Raw genomic sequence first — 21,652 nt, forward strand, 5'->3', positions numbered from 1 at the left:
CAAAAGAAGCCACCTTTAACTACATGCCTTTTTTAAATTATATGTTAAATATAATGTAATCATCTACTAATTATGTTGAAATCGATTTGTTTTTTAATAACTTTTAAGATAAATTCTAGTGATTTACATTAACCACCATAATTTACATTTGTTTAGTTACATTGTAAATAAATATAGCACATTAGGTTTATGAATCGGATATGACACGAACTTCACACATATCTAGATACAACAAATCAACGTCTTACTCAATTTATTAACATATTCATATTCTTATCATGAAATCGAAAATTAGGGACCAAATGAACGATAGATTATTTTTAAAGTATACACAATAATTCAGTGTTTCCAAAGTTCTCATTAAATAACGATCCTGGGGTAAACTTTTAAAACTTTTAATTCTGAAGATAGAACCCTCACCTCGACAACTTTTTTTTATTTTAGCTTAGAACCCAGTTGTATAAACATACAATGAAATTTAAAAGGCAATCGTTTTAGTACGAAATGTATATATATTTTTATAGTATGCTGGCAGACCGTACGACGTCAATTTAGTGGACTGTATTTTATTATAAATGAATAAACAATTTACTTTCTGCTAGTATGCATACTTTGCCGATCGAACTGATATTAGTATAACCCGATTCAAAACCCTTATCCGGTGGATAAGAAATGGAACGAATTTCAGACGCCGACACGTTCGTGATTCGCGCTTTGGGGCCTAGACTAAAGGTTAAAAACATTTGCATAAATAAAGGACAACGGAACAGTACCAGAATATTCAGGTTTTATAGTGCGGGAACGGTTTTTTCTCCATTTTTTTACGGTAAGCTGAACCGGCTTGGAAATAATTAGACACATTATTTACCACCCTGTTTTAAGAAAATGGCTTTAGCCTTGCCATTATCAAATTTCAACAAGACTTTGACGTACAAACGTACGTATTTCTTTTATTAGAGGTAAGCACATACATCGTACCCTTTATTATATTATAATCCACGATATTTTAATTGTTAAGTCAAGTTGTCATTTATAAAAGTTTTTATAAAAGTTTTAACCAATCTCCTAATAATATCGTATAACATAAAGAGAGATAGATGGTCCAATAATAGATTGATTGATAGAATTAATAATTGTAATAAGTTAACAGTTCTTGTAGAATGTACGAAAAATTTTATGCAAAAAATACAATATGCTTGACATGATTTGTATAAACAGCAAATCGTTTTGACAAGAAATTATCATTTTTACCTGTTGTAATGCTTTATTACCCAAAAAACAAAGTACGCATTACAAATTCTCACGCAGCAATAATCTTTAAAAAATTTTTTTTTTAACAACAGGACTTCAGACTCATCAATGAGTCCCTCTCCACGGAAATCTTTAGTAAAAGGCGAAAGATTTATTCGTTATGAAGAAAGACCAGAGGCATTTCGTTGGTACTATACTTCCGAAGTGTAGTGGCTTGTCCAGAATGAATGTATTTATTAGCGTGAGAGGTGATGCGTGAAAGGACGTGGCTGTCGAGGAATATCGAGTATTCCACAGGCCCGTCAAACTATTTAGATTAGGATAGGTTAGTGTGTGAGTGGAACTTGTAAATCCGTTTGAACGTATTTATTAGTGTGAAAGACAGGGGGCCGCAAGATCACGATAATCTTCCGACGTCCAATTTAATTGTAGTATAGGTTAGTAAATTGGTATGAATGTGAATTATGAAAATGTGTAAATGTTATAACTATGTATTTTAATTTATCACGTGTGGGAGAGTACCAACAAACAAGATAACGTATCTCCTATTAGGTGAATCGGAAGGTAACAGTTGTTTAGTTGAGGCATAAGAAAACTCAGAAAAGAATATACACATAAGATAGATTACTCAACCAAACTGTTAGACCTTTAGGGTATTTTTTATGAAAAAATAAAATAAAATTTTCATAATAAAAATAATAATTAATTATTATTATTTTAATGAAAGGAAAAATTATAAATAAAAGGCACTGTAAGAGTTTATTCGATTTAATTATTTCTTTTTAAAATTATATTTACACCCTTCTTTCTTTTAAATTATAATCTTCGAACTTAAATTTTACAAAATAATAAAATCTAATCTTTTTGAAACAATATAAAAAAACTTAAAATATAATAAACAAGCATTTAAACTATTCTTAAAAATAAATTAATTAAAATTTATGTATGCGCAATCCCCGAGGCATAACGTTAAGGAAATATGGAATGGGAAAAACTCACTTTGTTTGTTACAAAACTCTTGTAAGTATGAAAAAAGTCTTGAAATTACTTAAGTACAAAATCATTATTGTTATAACTGAAATTTTTATCAAGTCTTTTGTAAAGCATTTAGACTAATTATAACATAAGTGTATATGATATTCACTAACTTACTAAGTTTGCATAAAGAATATTTAAGGCAAATAATGCATTACTTAGTACCTTTCCCTTACATCCAATACGATGTACATAATTAACTATTCTTCTTCTTGTATTCCAGGACCAGACGAGTGCAAACATATTATGTAATACATCCAGGAATATTCTCTCCTCGCCTGAGTATTTCATCATAGTAATTTCATGTTCTGTTTCCCATGTTAATAACGGCTCAAACCAAGGGGGCAAAGGACGGTTTTGCTTACTTATGCTCAACCACGGAAGAGGCGTACTGAATATATAATCAAAGTACATATATATGTGTGTGTTAATCTTGGACGAGTTACATCATTATATGCGTCAAGTTTCAAAATAATGGTGGGCATAGTAGACAAAAACGTGCACCATAAAAGATTTATACTAACAGCTAAATTTATAATTTTTCCTAATACGTCAACAGTAGTAAATTTTTATTTGGACATGTGCAATATAACATATACAATAATTTTGGAATGTAGGGAAATTGACGTTTCACTATGGCTTCCGACTATTTTTAATATAAAGAGATATGAGAAATTCCATCATAATTTGTGGTAAATTTTTTTTTATAAATTTACTTGTAATTTTTAAGCGGCAAATTTAAAAGTGAAAATATTTTAAATAAACGTATTATGATGTCCCTGCGTGGTACATCAAAACCCTGGTGGCCTCATTATTAATTACGAAACGGTTTGGAAAGGCCTCGGATATTCTTGACGAAATATACGAAAATTCCAGGTTCAACTGCTGAGGTCAATTTAGGGAATACTTACAACGATTTTTCTTAGTCTTCAAAACATTGTGTTAGTGTGTGTGTGTGTGTGTGTGTGTGTTTCCCCTGCGAGAGTGCGGGGAGTTTATTGATTCAATTGAGGACCTGATGATTAAACCTATTAGCTCATAAAACTTGTAAACAACAATGAGATACTGGCCTGCAGGAGAGCTACAATTCCTAAAGTTAAGGAAATCAAAGAATCCAAGAAGGAACCTTGGATGCTCTCCTCAATTCCTATACGGGTAGATATGGCGGAATTTAAGAAAGAAGAGACCCCCCCCCATATGTATTCAAAGCTAAAAATGAACACATTGGATGCAACCAATAAGTCATATGCACCGACTCAATCAGTGCGGTCTTAACCATCCGTAATATCTTCACCATGGACCCTCTAATCCAGGCAATACAAGAGAAAATCAGAGAAATACATGAACAAAGAAAAGAGGTAGTTATTGCCTGGATACCGGGCATGTAGGCATAGAAGGTAATGAAAATGCCGATCAAGCTGTCAAACGAGCAGCGATAATGCCAGATGACCCGGAAACTCCCGTGAGCCCAGTGGACGTCAAAAAATATATGAAGAACTTTTGTTGGAAAAATTGGCAGAACCGCTGGGACAAAATGATCGACAAATTAAAAGAACTAAAACAGTCGGTCAAACCGTGGGCCATGGGTAGTATGAGCAAAAGAGAGAGAATAATGTTGACCCGTCTGCGCCACACTTGATAGGCCACACTTGACTGACGCATGGTCATCTCTTTGCGAGAAAAGGTCCATGGAGATGCATTTACTAACCGAATGCGAAATATTGGCAACACAGAACAAAGTGTGGCTTTTCCTCGAGTTTGAAAGAGGTTTTACAACACAGCAATGGCAAAAGAAAGAAATTAATCGAATATCTGAAGCAAATAAATGCATATGGTCGCCTTTAAGGCTTCTCCACACGTGGTTTCCTTTTCCCTTCCTGAAATAAGTTTATTTATTGGCGAGAATGTGTGAGTTTATGGGTGGGTAGTGGTCGTAATATCGAGTACCCCACAGACCCACCAAACTAGGATAGATATCTCTTTGTGTGGTTTGGGTAGAATGAATGTATTTATTGGCGCGAAAGTGAGTGTGTATGGGTGGGTTGGGCAGGAATATCGAGTACTCCACAGACCCACCGTTTTAGGTTAGTATTAGCCTATAATATCTTTTAGAGTGAATGGGCGGAGGCACTGTTGTAATATTAAATGCGCCAGTGGCTCCGAATTTTTTTATTTGTAAATACAGAATGATTGGGTACTGTTTGAGTGAATGTATTTATTAGTGCGATAGTAGTGTATGCATGGGTGGGTCTATGGTGGAATATCAAGTACATCCTAGGTTAATATTTTAGATTAATTGTAATTTTAATTGTACATAATGTATGGTCGTATTTATTAGCGTGAACGAGGGCGGGTCTTCAGAGGAATATCGAGTACTCTGAAACCCGCATATAGGCTAGGCTAGGATTGAATGTTAGTGAATGAGATAGTTTCAGAGCCTTTTCACCACGTGTGGGAGGGCTAAAAATGTAGAAATAAAGTCCCAGAACATAACCAGAAAGATCGCCAGACTTCCTACAGATAAGCTAACTTTAAAAAAAATTAATTAAGTAAATAAATAAAATATAGAAATAAATAAAAATAAAAACGTGAGGTGGAAGAAATGTGAGGTGCCGGCAATAGCCCAGGCAGCTATCCGGCCGGAAAAAAAAACAATGTCTTAACCTTATCAACAAAAAATAAACAATGTCAATCATTACACAGATTAGTTCATTTATATGAATACCGAAAATTTAATGAAATTATTATCCCTGATATTTTATTTTAAATAGGCTAAACCAGCAAGACTTGTCAGCTTTGCGGAACTGTATCGTTAGCCCGACACCTTTTACTGCATTATGAGTTTCGATGAACGAAAATTCTTTATAAAAGTCGGTATTAAACGCAGACTTAATTACTCAATTTGATATTTATTTTTAAAAACGTAAAATATTGATTATGAATGTCGAACATTCAATATTTATTCTGTTCATCTTTGTCAGGTTTAATTCCTGCTTACTTCGGTCAAGTTTTTCATGTATATTTTACTCGTAGCATAACGTGGTATGCAACGGGTGTATTTTACAAACAGTCTAACTAAACTAAATAAGGTGTGATACTCGATTAAACACTTGGGCGGGATAGTGGTAAATATTTTGTTATAAGTAAATCCGGGAATTAACTGACCATCTTTCTCGTTTTGGGCTTTCTTCTCCCTTCCGTCTTTCACCGCTGATCGGTTATCAACAAATTCTTCAATCTCCCTCAGTCAAACATATCTTTCAATCAATTTGTCTGTATCGTTTATTTGGACATCATCTGCACGTGACCCAGCAAACACAACTTTCCTTGATAGGAAGTGGCCCTGTATTACTCTCGATATTCGTGCATACACATATCCAAATTTTGTGCTCATTGATTAGGGGAGAGATCCTTTTTCGGTCTCTCTTCCAACACCTTCGGAATTATTATTTTATTGGGTGTCCAACATAACTCTGATATACACGTCAAAATCGGTCGTAAGTTTTTCTTTTAAAGGTTTTTGCTGCTCAACACTGCATGAATTAAAGCACATTGTTCAGTGCTTAAAGACAGAGGTTTTCGTTCTTTACGATCTTTGCATTTAACTGGGGCTCAGTAATGTGCACTTCTTCATTTTTGATCTCTTAAGTCCATTCTGCGTTCATATATTTCGTCATAATCTCGTTTACCAAGTCATCCAAAGCATCAAACTTTTCCAACGTTTCTGATATGGCGCACATAAATTGGGGAAAGCTGATGAAATTTAGAAGAATACAGTTGAGATTTTGATCCATTCTATCTAATCAAACTCGGAAATATAAATAAAAGTAATACCAAATAGCTTCTCTCTCTCTCTCACTCTATTTCTCTTTATCTCTCTCTCTCTCTCTCTCTCCCCCCGCTCGTGATACTGACTTTTCTCTTTAGATGTAAGAGTGATCCTCGAGACCAAATCTTGAGAGATTATCAGTCAATCTCTTTCTCTCTCTCTCTCTCTCTTTTTCTCTCTCTCTCTCATAACCACTTCTAAAAGAATTTCATTGATCTAAAAAAATTCTTTCTCCCCCTCTCACACCCTCTCTCTTTTTCTCGCGGCTTTTCACAGTTCATTCATTTCTGTCCACCTATCATCTATTCACGATTTCAAAATAGCCATCTTGCCTAACAAAACCGTTTGTATAATTTATTATTACTATTATTATTATTATTATAAAACAGCTCAATGGTGAAATAGTTTTGCATTGAGAGCGACTACAAAAGGTATGTATATATCAGTAGCCAGCGATAATTAAAAATGGAAATTAAATCTGAAAAGAGGAAGAAAAATTACCTTTGGCAATGACTCCCCGAGGTCAAGAAATGTGTTGCGAAATAAAGGGTAAGCTCACCTGTGGGATATAACTATAGTGACGTGAAAGTACCTGGAACGAGGTCGTTCCAGAGCCTTGACGAGCTTTGTTGATAAGAATATGCAAAACTTTCAGAGCACGAGGGACAAGATAGAAGACAAGGAAATAGAAAATGGCTCTGAAGAGTGATCACGTCGGCCAGTCTCCGTCTTGTCGAGCTTCAATAATTTACAACAGTCTGGGAAGGCAGTTCAAGAAGTGATTTAGTTGATATTTTTTCACCACCACCACCTTGGCGCTTATCCCTTTCTCATTCCGGTCTTATTGCTTTTTTTCAACTTTTCCTGGGACCGTTTTCTATCACAACTTCCTTTCGGAGCGATTAAAAAAATTCAATGGGAATTGATAGAAACAAACATAATTTTTTGTTGTTTTCATAAAAAGTTCGCTTTTAATAAATCAAAATTCTATGATCAGCCAATTGACCTACAATAATAAAACCGTTTTTCACAAAGCCGAATGATGATTTGTCATTAAATAAATTTAAATTTTCTTCGAGTTCTCATAAATATAGAATAATATCTAAACTAAAAGGAGACCCTATGGACGTGAGATCACCGATTTTAATTAAACATTTATCTGATACCAGGCCGAAATTACATACGTTTCTCCAATCATTCTGTCCGATGTGACTAGGGAATAAATATTAAAATAAATTTACATTTTTTATTAAATATTTTCTGCTTTTCTTGTGCATTTTATTTCAAAGTTATTGTATTATATCTGTCGATTTGTAGTAGGCTAAAATGATTTTGAAAGAACCAAAATTCGTATTCGTTTTCTACTCCTCCCCCACACAGAAAAAAAACCTGTGAATACAAAATTTGTATTTTTGGAAAAATCGGAAAATATTATTTCAAAAATCACAAAACTAGGATAAAAAATATCACATGAGTTGAGAAGAGTTAAGAAATGATTGAATCAAAAGTGGGCTCCAAACCTCAGTGAATGAAGAGACGAGGTTTCAATGTGAAATATAGTTGTCACTAGGTAACTTCTAAAAGTGAGTCGAACGACAAATTCAGAATATATAAAAAATATTTGCTTAATACAATATTTGGAGTTGTAAATATAAAATAAATTTAATAAAAACTATTAAATTGGTTTGATTGATGGTACATTTACTCGGCGAATGCAGTCCAAAAATGTTTAATTTTTGAATCCGTGAACATTTGTATTTCTGGGATTCAAAAAGTTCTTAAAAGGAGACAGAATTGGTTTCTCCAATAAACCTATTCTTTGCCACAGGAAACTTTTTAGCTTTTGTAACTTTTTATAAATCTTTTATCACTTACTACTATTCTGAATAATATTTTAATTTCTTATGCAACTAAATCGTCAGATACATAATAATAATTGAAATGTTTTATTCAACTAAAAATATTATACAATGCGTAAGAAAATAATAAACATTGCAACATAAAACATCGAATAAAATACGTTCATCGGGTTGACAAGAAAGAACCCTACCAAATAAAGAAGTAAACGCTATACCTACACGCAAAATATTATGTTTTGTAGATTTATGGACCAATTTATGCAGAAAATGTTCTCTTGGTTGTTTTCAGGGATGTGGTTAATTTTTTTTTAATTTTTCATCTTCGTGTAGCTTTCGGAAGTTTATTGTACCCTCTTCAAGGCTCTACAAAAGGAAATGTTATACATTTTAATTTTTGCCAATTTAACATCAAATATTTGACACACATTTTTTTACTGACTGATACCACGAAGAAGGTACAATAAATTTTCAAAAACTAGGCGAAGATTTAAAATTGAAAATATTTTATTTGACTACATCCCTGATAATAACCTAGTGAGGAAAAATTTTTATTATTTATTAAATTTTTATTATGAAACATTATCTTAAGCTAAATTTATCTACAAAAATCCTACATTTTAAGGCCTTAATTCCGTACGAAAACAAAGGACAAGGAAATCCGGTCATAATAATGAAGAGGAATTTCTGGCTGGATAGGACATTCCGCCAGAAACTAAATTATGGTTGCATTGACATTACAGTTATTGTGCACAGAAAGTAACGGTAATCAAAATTCTACCTCCAGGTACAGATCTACTTGAATACTTCATATTTGTTCTTAATTTAAAGGCTATGTTAGTTGGTTCATATAATCTGAATCATGGTGCAGTTAAAAAAATCTAATAAGAATATACTAATCAGTGAAACCTCATTTTAACTAATTTTTGATATATAATAACTTAATAATCAATGTAAAATTGGTTTGAGAGGTTTACCAAGTTTTAAGTAACCAAAAGATTGTTAAAAATCTTATCAATAATAGCTATTGCTAAAAACAGATTATTTTAAAATATGTCCAGAAAATAATGGATTTATACAATATTGATGATAGTGAGAGCTTTTTAAGTTGCGAATAAGTAAAAAGTTATCTATTAATTCGCCTTTAGTTATATTATGTCTTTTAAATTTCTTTGAATGCCAGTGTAATACTCCCATTTAAAAACTTTTTAGCACTTTGTATAATCTTTCGCATACAAACATGGCTGTCCATTATCTTGTCTAACCATTTGAATCAATGTTTCCGCGTTATTTCAAATCCGAAAATGGTCCATTACCATAAAACAACTTTGGGCCAAACTGTGTCTACAATACGTACTATTTGTTTGAATAATACTCGTTCTGAATTGATTTTATTGTGATAGGCACTACATTATCTGTACGGCGCATAAACGAACAATTCCGACTTCAATCAAATACCATTCGAGAGTCGGCCCCCTTGCCTATCAAGTGACTGACAATTCAATTCAGTTTCAATCGAGCAAACAACAAGACATCGAAGGGGAGACATGTTAAATTGCAATTATAGTTGGAGAGCACTTGTAGGGGTCGGCTCTGTTTACTGTGCCCGCCTCCTGCCTTGCCCTTTTACGTTTTAAAACGGCCTCAACTTAAATTTCAATCGAACAATAAATACAGTTAAACTATGCATGATAAAAATCCGCTCTTTTTCTAAAGAAAGGACTACATTGTAAACAAAGCCCCGGGGCTTTAGGCAGTCGGGCGGAAGGCGACATCTTGAACATTAAATTTCACTTAGTGCGGTAAATATTGTACAGAGATTTATTTCGTTTAAATTAGCATAAATTACGCTCTTACAACACACTATGTTTGGTCAATTTATTATTGTTAGAATAATCTAAGGAAATGTTACAAAAATGTATAACCAGTGTTATCACTCACAACAGTTGATTCACTTGTCAAAATAAATTTAACTTCAAAAATAAACATTTATAAGGATAAGACCAAACTGTATATCATTACAATACTTTATTTATACTAGTCATACTTGAGAGAAAGAGAAAGAAAGAGAGAGAGAGAGAGAGAGAGAGAGGGAAAGAATACTTTATTCTAGGAAGAGTCTCCTAAGAATAATAATAAGGTCACAGACATTATTACAAATCGGACACTGGAATTAATAAAGGGTTGGCATTAACATAATTCAGTGAAATAAATTTGAATAAATCACATAATACAAACTATAAAAAATAGAAATAATACTAGCAATAATAGGAATTTTCAAAATAGTAATAAAAGAATTCCGTCTTGTACGAACGTAATAAAAAATTCACTAATTTCGTGGTCCGCTTGACCAATTAAAGAGTGAAAAATGGCAAAAGGAGGGAAAACTCATAAGGTGGGGTTGAGATAGGGAGTTGATGTCCGAGTGGATCGAGGTCACGATAGCTCAGGTGGTAGAGCAGCGGCGTATCAAGCCGAAGGTCGTGGGTTCGAATCCCTCTCGTGCCATTAACTTTTTTTCATCTCAACTAAAAACCTTAATTAATTGTAATAAAAAATGTGAACTTAAAAGCTGGGAAAAAGAATGAAATAGCTTCCTTATGTAGCAAAAGAACGTAATAATAATGTTGGCTCTGTTTGGAGAGGTACTGGTACAGCAGGGATTTAAAAGAGGCAAGGGAGGCGGCTCTGCGGATTGGCAAAGTCAGAAAATTCGAGAGATTGTGACTCGAGCTAGGAAGGATCGCTCAAATGGGGAGGTTATATGACGAGGAAGGTGTAGGTCATTGGGAAACTAGAGGGTGTTAAAAGAGTGGATAAAGATTTTGGCTTGAAGTAGTCGGAAAAGATAGTGAGGTCGACGAGCATTTATGGATTGGTGAAGGAAGGAGCCTAAGAGATACAGTTGTGTGAATCTGGACATTCGGGGGGGGGAGGACGCGAAAATAAATCTTACCCAAGAATTCATCAGTCTTTTCACACACTTAACTTGTTCCTCCGAAAGTCCACCAAAAGCGACGCAGCTGTAGTCGAAGTGGGGAAAGATGAGGGAGGAGGCAAGGAGATAACGTGAAGTTGAATGAGGGTTGCAATTCAGCGTTGGTTTTGGTCGAAAGTAACACCGAGGTGTTTATCACCAGAACAGGAGGAAATGGGCTGGTTTTTATGGTGAAAGGTGAATTTTATTTTAAGAAAGATGTATAGATAGATCTTGGAATATTATCTTGTTAAACTCGTGCAGACAACATTCAATATTAAAAACATAGAAAACCTATACATATTTTCATCTTTAAAAAAATTTACTGCACAGAATAGATTATTTAGGACGGAAAAATCCGTTACGATTTATAAGGATACTACTTTTGGCTAATAAGAGGCCGTGTAAATTCCTTCCAAATAAAAAATTTTTCGTCAGAGTAAAATTGGGAGACTTTATCTGCCTCTCCAAGCCTGTGTCCAACTACAAAGACAACTGCCATTTTGTCGAGAAGCTCCAGTTCATAAAGACAGATTTCTCAAAACCTTTTTCGTCTACCTAATAACATTAAAACAGAAGCGACCTCCTTATCGATCAACAGTTAAGTCTGCATACTTCCAATCAAACTTTATGTTTATAGGTCCAGGACCTACTTGACTCCATAATTCACACTCTAGATCACGCCATGGTCATGATAAAAAAATGATTTTTTAATATATATATATATATATATATATATAAAATTCAATAGGTACCACCAAGCTTTCGACCTATATAAAGGTCATCATCAGAACCTGTATTAATTAAACATTATGGATAAATATTTCTACATTTGATTCAAACATCAATATAACTATGTAGATCTTACAAAACCATCTTAAATATGTGTACAAGTTCCTCATAGAGGCAGAGTTGTCCATCAATGTTTAGAAAACCTGGCAATTTCCTATCTGCCTGTTCCCCCATCGTCTCCAGACCTCAATCCCATTTAGCACATGTGGGATGCGTTGGACTGAGGCTTTTCGATCATCAGCAGCCACTTGACCTGCAACAACTGAGTGCAGCATTGCAGCATCTATGGAGTGAAATACCTTATGAAATTAGTGACAACCTTATTAACAGTTTGCCTAACAGGTGCACAGAGGTGTTGCTAACACTGTTCATGATACTTGGTATTAATTGTTTAAAAAAATTATTGTGTCCACTAAAAAAATTAGGTAATTAAAACCTTTTATTTTATTATTTTTTAAAATCACTTAATTAAATTTTCCTTCAGAAAAAAACAATAATTTCTAATAAATTTTATTGCAATTTATAATGAAAATGCTTGGAAAGTAAATACTTCAAAATTGGCATTATCCCTTTTCATTTTTGAGTAGTTTATTATCACAATCTGAACCATGACCATAAATTATATTTCTTATTATCTGTTGTAGTTTTTTGGTCAATGTATTTGATTGGACAATCACTACACCAAAACACTTTGAGTTAGTATAAATACTTTGATTGAATATAAAATTTTCTAACATTGTATAAATTTATTTTTTTTAATGTAAAATTTTCTAGCATTGTATAAAATCATTTTTTTCACATCCAGTACACATACATATACAGTATTTGTAAAATTTAAACAATGTTCATAAATCTCAGGCCCTGAAGATGATCTCAATAAAGATTGAAACGTTAGCACGATAAAGAAAATGTTTTTCTAAAACCTACGTCACGCCAGACCTCATCTCACGATCTCCGAATAATCATTGACTCACTGTCACTAAACACCACACATATATAAAACTTTCGATATTTGCTGTCAATTTCTAGACATATTTCAGATTGTTTTGTAAGACCTTTATAGTTGTATTGATTGTTGAATCAATTGTACAAATGATGATGACTTTAAATTAGGCCAAAAGCTTGGCAGTAACAATTGAATATGTTTCTTAATCCAGACCACACTAAGATCCATATTATTCGTGACTAAAAGAGTGGTCGTCTCACATTTCAACCCTGCTCAATTGTAATATTTATATTTACAATAAATAAATTCTATTTAATTTTCAAACAAATAATGTACATGGAACATGTCATCAAGAAAGTGATCGTTAGAAGTGAGAAGAATTTATTTCAATGTATTTATTAATAAACGGGTCTATAAAATTAATGGCCGACAAAAACTCCCGTAGAAAATTTAATATCATTTAACACTATACAGTATCAATAACTACATTTATCATAGTGTTTGGCAATTTAGTGCTAGTGGTAGAACATAACGAAATATATTATATAGTTATAACCTTTATTATAAAAGTTACTTAAAAGAAAAAAATAGTTTTCGGCTTGAACTCGTCCACCAAATTTACTCATCTTACTCATCGTCGGGTAAAGCATTTTTAACGAAGTGGATAATGCAGTCGGTACGCCGGGCCGGGAATCGCCAAGAACTTTAGATCGCCCTTTTTAAAAATGCAGCCGCTAAACAAACTTTGTCCGGGATCGGAGACATGAATATACACAGGTTTAAATTGAAAACCGCGATCGGCTAAGTTCCTTTCGAGTGGAAATTCGACGCAAAGTGCCCTCGAGGCGATAAATAAATTTTTCACCCTTCGACGGTGGAATGTGGTGAAATTTGTAACACGATCAACCCTCGTGGCCGGAAAAAATGTACGGTTTAACTAATTTGTTTTGTTAATTAAAAATAATTTCAAAAGCAGAGACAGTTCATACACTGTTACGGAGTAGGATTTTTCGTTGAGCCAATTAGAAGATTCATAATTAACAATTACGTGTGGTGTTTAGTGAACGTTAGTGATCGTGAGATTTAGTCTAGAGTGACGTAGGTTTTAGAAAAACATTTTCTTTATTGTGCCACGTTTCGATCTTTATTGAGATCATCTTCAGGGCCTGGGATTTATAAACGTTGTTTAAATTTTAAAATACAGGTAGGATGTGGAATAAAAAAAAGAATTTATACACTGCTAGGAAATTTTATATTCAATGAAAGTATTTATACTCACTCAGTTTTTTTTCTACGTAATTGTGTCATTCTTGTGTGTCGTGTTGAGAGTGCCAGTGAGATATTGCTGTTTTATGTCCATACACGTTGGATTTTGAAGGGGTGGGGAAGTAAGTCGGGATAGAAAGGATTCTCATTTTTATATGAAAAAGTGGGTAATGGTTCGGCCAGATTATCCTTTCAGGATTATATAGACGGGAATAATTAGAGAAAGGAAAGTCAAATTATTTAAGAATTAGACTATGGAGAAATGTTTGATGTGTGAAATGTGATGATTGTTTTATATGTTATATTATGTTTTGTGTGATGTAATGTGTATGTTATCGATATTGAATTTGATAATTGATATTGGCGTAGCTGCGACTGAGTTTACATGTGACTGTTCTGTAATTGCTGCTGTGTTTATCTCTGTCGATGTAAACCACATTTAAAAAGTTACGTTTATGTTTGCTTTGTTCTGTGTGAAAGATTGTCGAAATCGAAATTGTGTTGGTGTCCAAAATGGTGATTAGCCTATGCTGTAGGATTTTGTTTGGGTTTGGATAGTTTTGCAATCATAGATATGTTGCTTAACTACTTAACAATTACAATAATGGAATAATTAAAAATTAGTAAATTATATAATTAATTAAAATATAAGAAAATAAAAATTAAATAGGGACGTAAATTGTAAATAACTAAATGTGAATATGAACATCAAAATTTAATTAATCTTTTTATGTAAGGTTTTGGTCGAAATGAAAAAGTTAGTACCACGACCGGGATTCGAACCCACGACCTTCGGCTCAATACGCCGCTGTTCTAGCCATTTGAAGTCCCGATTGCTCAAGTGGCTAGAGCAGCGGCGTATTGAGCCGAAGGTCGTGGGTTCGAATCCCGGTCGTGGTACTAACTTTTTCATTTCGACCAAAACCTTACATAAAAAGATTAATTGATTGAATTAAGTAATTTGGTCAATCAGACCACTAAATATAATGGAATCGAAATTTAAATTGCAGCAAGTAGAAAACGAAAGTGCATGTTGCCACATTTCTATTCTTAAGTAATTTCAAGTTTTATTTAATCATAATTTCAAAATGTGATAATTACAAAATAGGTATAAATAATTTACATCGTTGTATAACAAACATTTTTTTTTAAGGTAGGAACATTGTAAAACCAAACCTGAACCTTCTAATTGGCTTAATAAACAAAAACCTACACCATATGGAAAATATTTATAATGATAATTTTTTCCGTTCACCAAGTGTAACGTATCTTTTCATGATAACAGGTTTTGTCTTCTGGAGAATTTCAATGATAGTTCTAATTTGTTTAATATTCTAAATAGTAAGAAGCGATATCGTCGGTATCACTCGAAATCGAGTCGTCATCTATCTTCCTCGCTGTCCCCATAGGGATTCTTCCACTTCCGCTATGATTGGAGAAAGACGGGCCTGAGTGGGCTGTTAGGTGGTAGAGTGAGCATCTGAGGGTTCACCTATGCCAGCCCTATTGGATTGGAGTGGCCGGTGTCTCCAAGCAATCTCGGCTTCCCCGTTGGGGCAGATCATCGATCCCCAAACCCAATACTCCCTATTTCATCCCTGACGTTCATTCAATTAAATCCATCCTCGGGATTCCGCCTCAGACGCCTTTTTTGTACGCGGTCCGCTCTGTGAGCTTACCCGGTGCATTAAAACTTTAGATTGGGAGCTACAAAAGGATTTAATCAAACTTTGTTGTTCCGTTTCAAAAGGATGAACCGAGTGCTATAGCATTTGGAATAATTAGGTCAGCTTTGAAAGCTTCCTGTCGTTGCTGAATAAAAAATATAGGTCTAAGATTAGTTGTAAAATCACCACTTCAAACAGTGCTTAACGATTTTATAAGTTTAAAAACAATGAAAAACTGAATTATCAATTTTAAAACTATTAATTTGTTTAAGTGCTACTAAATTTTTAATTCCTTTTTACATCCAGGATTGGGTGTGTAAATACTAAATTCTATAAATTCTATGAAATTAGCAAGATCAGATTTGAGACTTGTTTATTATTTAATACTTAAATATTTCGGAATTTTCCTAGGTTATGGGTATGATTTTAAATCTTAGCAGATTCTAAGAAGTGAACCTGGCACTGACCAATATGCATAGGCTTAAGGTAACTCTTGGCGATTTTATTGTTTTTATGGGTTCATCAATTTTTCAAGCCCATACCTAGACATAAAAAGAAATTATGAATAAATAATTATTCAGAAATCGTTAGATGCAGTCTGGTGTGATGTAGGTTTCAGAAAAACATTTTCTTTATCGTGCCAACGTTTCGATCTTCAATCGATTGAGATCATCTTCAGGGCCTGGGATTTACAAACATTGTTTAAATTTAACAAATACATGTAGGATGTAGAAAAAAGTGAATTTATACAATGCAAAATATATTTTTTATATTCAATCAAAGTATTTCTACGTTGGATTTTGAAGGGGTCGGGAAGGATGTCGGTATAGAAAAGACATTTTTGTATTTAAGGTAAAAAGAGCCGACGAAGGGAAAAAACGTTTGTAATGGCCAGATTATAGTTTCAGAATTATATAGACGGGAATAAATAGGAAAAGGAAAGCTAAATTGTTGAAAAATTAGACTATTTGAAAATGTTTGATGTGTGTAATGTATTGTGATAATATATGTGTGTTATCTATATTGAAATGTCTTTTCTATACCGACATCCTTCCCCACCCCTTCAAAATCCAACGTATATAAACACAATATAGCAAAATCTCACTGGCACCTTCGACACGATACGCAAGGATGGCACAATTACACAGAAAACAAACACTTTGAGTGAGTAGAAATACTTTGATTGAATATAAAAAAATATATTTTGCATTGTATAAATTCAATTTTTTCCACATTCTACATGTATGTTAATTTTAAACAATGTTTGTAAATCCCAGGCCCTGAAGATGATCTCAATAAAGATCGAAACGTTGGCACGATAATGAAAATGTTTTTCTGAAACCTACATCATACCAGACCGCATCTTACGATTTCTGAATAATCATCGATTAACGGTCACTAATCACCACACATTATGAATAAAGAAAAACATCACCCAAAGAGGGGAAAAAAGTACACTCTACTAATTACCAACCATTACTTTATTGTCGACGAGTTCCATAAAAGATAAACTATGTACGCATTACAACATTTTCCAATTTTTTTACTAAAAGTCAAGCATTGAGCCAATTTAAAAGAAAACACTCCGTTACTTCATCTAGATTTTGAAGAATATATCCCCTTCATCAAGACTTTGAAACTATTATTATTAATTTATAAGATTAACAAATATGAATACCTACTTACAATATGAAACCTATGGTATTAATGTAATTAATAATTTACGTACAGTGAACGAGAAAAATTTACAGTCTGGTAAAACTACTGTACTTTATTGCTGTAAAATGTATTAATTTATTTACTAAATGTATTATTTCTAGTAATATTCTATGATTCAAACGATATAATTAATTTGGATTAAGGGATAAGGCCAATTTAAAAAAATGCTCTGTTCTTTTGTTAAGCTTTTGTGGAATTTAATGATTCTCCCATTAAACAGGATTAACCAGGACATAGGACTAGGAAACTATTAATAATACAAGTCTAACATTATGAACATCTTACAAGGCTTATGATTCGAAGTATAGTGTAATTACATATTGAATATATATGACACATGTGTTATTTCGGATATAGAATGGACGGATATTTGATGTCGTTTTAAGTAAATACATGCTTAGTTTTCTCAATTTTCTTTTTTGGAAAATCACAAAAATGTGGGTAATTTAGAAACGAATACACAGATCTACACGTAACATAAAAATGCATTAGGAACTGGTTATCTCGGGACTGACCTCGTCTTCGTAAACAAAATTACAACTAAAGATTTATTAGAAAACATTTAGAGAATAATTTTTGTTGATTTCACTATTTTGGGTAAGGCCTCAGAGGGGGAAAACGTAACGTTCCAATGGTTGTAATTTCGTGGACATGGATAAACACCTAGATGAGTTATGAATTTTTATGAAGTACACCGAGCTTCTGAGCAAATATTGTCCCTGGCTTATCTAGTCTAAGAATGTTTATTTTTACAAAAGTTCGCATGTAAGAGCATTTAAAATTGCTTTAAGTAGTATTTTTCAAAAGTTACGTTTACGCTTAAAAGTCAAACCTGTCCCACCAGTGCTCATTTACAACAAACTCATTTACAACATTTACCACCATCGAACCAAGTCCCGATACCTTGAGCTTTACTTAGATAGTGGAACCCACATACAAGATTAAAGCAGCAAGAACTTAACAAAAGATATGGACTACTCAGACACCTACTTGGATGAAAATCAACACAAAGCATACGTAACAAAGTAACTGCTTACAAAACACCCATCAGACCTATTTGGACCTACAGAGTCGAGCTGTGGGGTTCGGCCAAATCATCCAATATCCAACGAATTCAATTTTTTCAAGCTAAAGTTCTCCGCCGTATCCTCAATGCTCCCTTCTAAGTCTTCAGTCAAACGATCCATAAAGATCTTAAAATCCCTTTCGTACAAGATCTTATCCGAACACGTTTTCCATTCTAAACTATCCCACCACCTTAACCCACTAGCCCTAACTCTTTTCTCGACGTCTCACCCTTACAACCCTCCGCGCCATTTAAAACGACGATGGCCTCGTGTCCACCCAATTAAATAAAAGAGAGTTCCAGCACTGGTTGGTTTCTCTCCCCACTTCCTCCTGGACTGACAGATCTGTCACATTTGGTTATAACTAAACTATTTGCTAAATTTATATTTTGTACAGATAGCAATAAATAAAATAAAATACTTTTGAAAAAAAAATTCAAAAGATTTTTTGGCTAACTTTATTAGAAACGACTTTTGGATTTTGTAATTTTCTATAAATCTGATGCATTCAATATTCATAGATTTTGACATTCTTTTCATTTTCTTATCTTTGGTTAAAAGGCAAATGACCGATATATATATAACAATCTTGAACTACATTTATAACAAAGTCAGAAAACAATATGTTAAACAATCACTAATCACTATACATTTAAACAATTCCTTCATTGGCTAAACGATTTTTTTTTGTATTGGATCCTATTGCAGATTAGCAAGGAGCTGAGAAACGTGCCTAATATTTTTTGATCTAGTATCACCATACAAAGTTTCAATAAAACCGATCTCTGGTGCAATTCCGTAGAAAAATAGTTTATACCTGTACTTAACAAAAATAAGATTACAGTAAAACAGAACTATTTCAAACGTTAAACCTCATTTACAAAACCTCATTTGAATTGTTTTTGTATGTTGATTTACCACTTTGACCTCGGTCGTGATAGAAAAAATGGCTTCCACCATGTCCATGTCCCTCCAACCATTGTCCACAAATAGCGCATTTCAGTTCTAAACCCCTGGCCGGATTAATTGACACCGTCCGGGCGCTAACTTGGCTTTGCCAAATCCGTTGTAAATTACAGATCGTTCAATTTCATAATTCACAATTAATCGCGAATTCACCCACTTGCTCCCGCTATCGTTTGACCCGGGTTATTGTTTAATAACTGGGTAAACTCGCCAGTTGATTCGGACGGATTTCCAGGTGGACGCTCGTTAACAGGGGGAATTCGAACGATGTGTCAATTACTGATAAAATACACATTAAATTAGTACTACGCACAATTTTTACCATTGTACCAATGTAAAAATAATAAACCATCACAGTTAAATTATGATTGTTTGAGGCTACAACCTCATAAATTATTTATTATCTGTACTTGGAATTAAGTATCCCTCTTACTAAATGCACACAAAAACTGAATATATCGCAAACCATACTTTTTCACTCAAGAAACAATTTTAAAAAATAAATTTTAATTATTAATTTTACAATTATAAATAATTTAAACATATATGCTAATAATAATAGTAGTGGAACTTATTGCAGGCAGAAGAACTTTTCATTAAAAAAGAGTTTTAAAGTAAAGTACAATTTTTTAATTATCATTAGTAAACAATCATTTTGATTTCTTCCTTGGAGGCAGAAGGCCACTGAGCAACTTCGTCAAATTACAAATGTTACATATATGAACATATTTACTTAATACAATATATGTAGTTGTAAGTATCATATAAATGTACTAAAAATAAAAATAAAATAATAATAAAAAAATAAAAAACGTTGAATGCAATAATTACAAGAGTTGTTCTTTCTGGTCAATACTTAAATTTTGACCGTCCTGTCCGGGAGAAGTCCCTCAGGGAAGTGTTCTTGGATCAATCCTTTAGTTAGTATATACTGCTGACATCCCAAATTATCCCAATATTTGCTTGTTTTCTTACATATGATACTGCAATCTTGTCCAAAATGATTCTATCCTTGCAGTTCGTTCCCTACAGTCTCACGTTACCTTCTTTGAGCCTTGCCTAAAGAAGCGGAGGCTAAAAATAAAGGATAATTGTACTAGTACATTTATTTCACACTACCTCGAATCCCAATCTCATAGTAACCCAACTTGCTCCAACCACATTTCCTGATAGTCCACCACGCCGACTGAAACCCGATCGCCTCATGGTCTCAACTCGAGTGATAATGAATGCCAAGTGAATGCTTAGGTTTGCTTATAACGGAGTGTCACACTGCTGAGTCTTCTCTCCGTTCAGGAAAACACAAGTCAATTATATTATCCACTTTTTAGTAAATTGTACAGTTAAAAATATCAAATATATCGAACAAACCTAGGCTGGAGTAGAGAGATCAAATATGTTCTCTTTTTGATCCACATTCTGTAGAAAACTTATTTTCGTTTTATAGCAATCTGTCCAATCTTAAATAATATCGGAATAGTTTACTATTTAAAAGTGAAGAGATTCCCTAATACCTGGAATTGGTAAACGGGAGAAGTGGATGTATTTTGCATATTGTAGAGGCACTAAAGTACACAAATTATTTTCATTTTTTTAACCTAAAATTTATATATTATGTTTAAATAATATTAATAGCATAAATATGAAAGTCGTTTGATAAACGAGTTGGGGCATTTAAAAATACGATTTTGTTCTTTTGAAACAATGTAATTTTTTGTTTGTATATAAAATACACATATAATTATTAATTTCCATAAATAATTATGCACGGTAGATTAGGTTTTCAATAAATTCATTAGTTTGATAAAAACGTTTTTTTCAACGCTCAGTGAAAGATCTATTCGACAATTCATTTGAAACGAAACCAAGCGGACAAATTTTGTTCATTCCATTTCGAAAAGTTATTTATTTAAACAACAATGATTAACAACGATGATATAAACTTTAAGCTAGAAAAGTCAAGAAGGAAACAATATTTAAAAATTAGCAAAAATTATTTTAAATCTTTTCAATTAATTAATCTTTAATTAAGGTTTTGGTTGAGATAAAAAAGTCAGTGTGACGAGCGGGATTCGAACCCACGACCTTCGGCTAAATATGCCGCTGCTGTTCCACTTGAGCTATCGTGACTTCGATCCACTCGGACAACTTCCCACCTTAACCCCACCTTTTGAATTTTCCCTCCTTTTTGCCATTTTTTTTTGTCTCAACCAAAACCTTAATTAAAGATTAATTAATTGAAAATAATTTATTTGGTTCGTACCACGAAACCTAATAGATT

The 21,652-nt window shown here is 33.2% G+C and overlaps 1 pseudogene; it reads right to left on the reverse strand.

Moving 5' to 3' along the window:
* Positions 1-1,318: 1,318 nt before the first annotated feature.
* On the reverse strand, positions 1,319-1,431 carry LOC112126899 (annotated as a pseudogene).
* Between the last annotated feature and the right edge of the window lie 20,221 nt (positions 1,432-21,652).

This window comes from Cimex lectularius, unplaced genomic scaffold (assembly GCF_000648675.2).
Source record: "Cimex lectularius strain Harlan isolate CLEC.00 unplaced genomic scaffold, Clec_2.1 scaffold7, whole genome shotgun sequence".
In the NCBI taxonomy this organism is placed as follows: Eukaryota; Metazoa; Arthropoda; class Insecta; order Hemiptera; family Cimicidae; genus Cimex; species Cimex lectularius.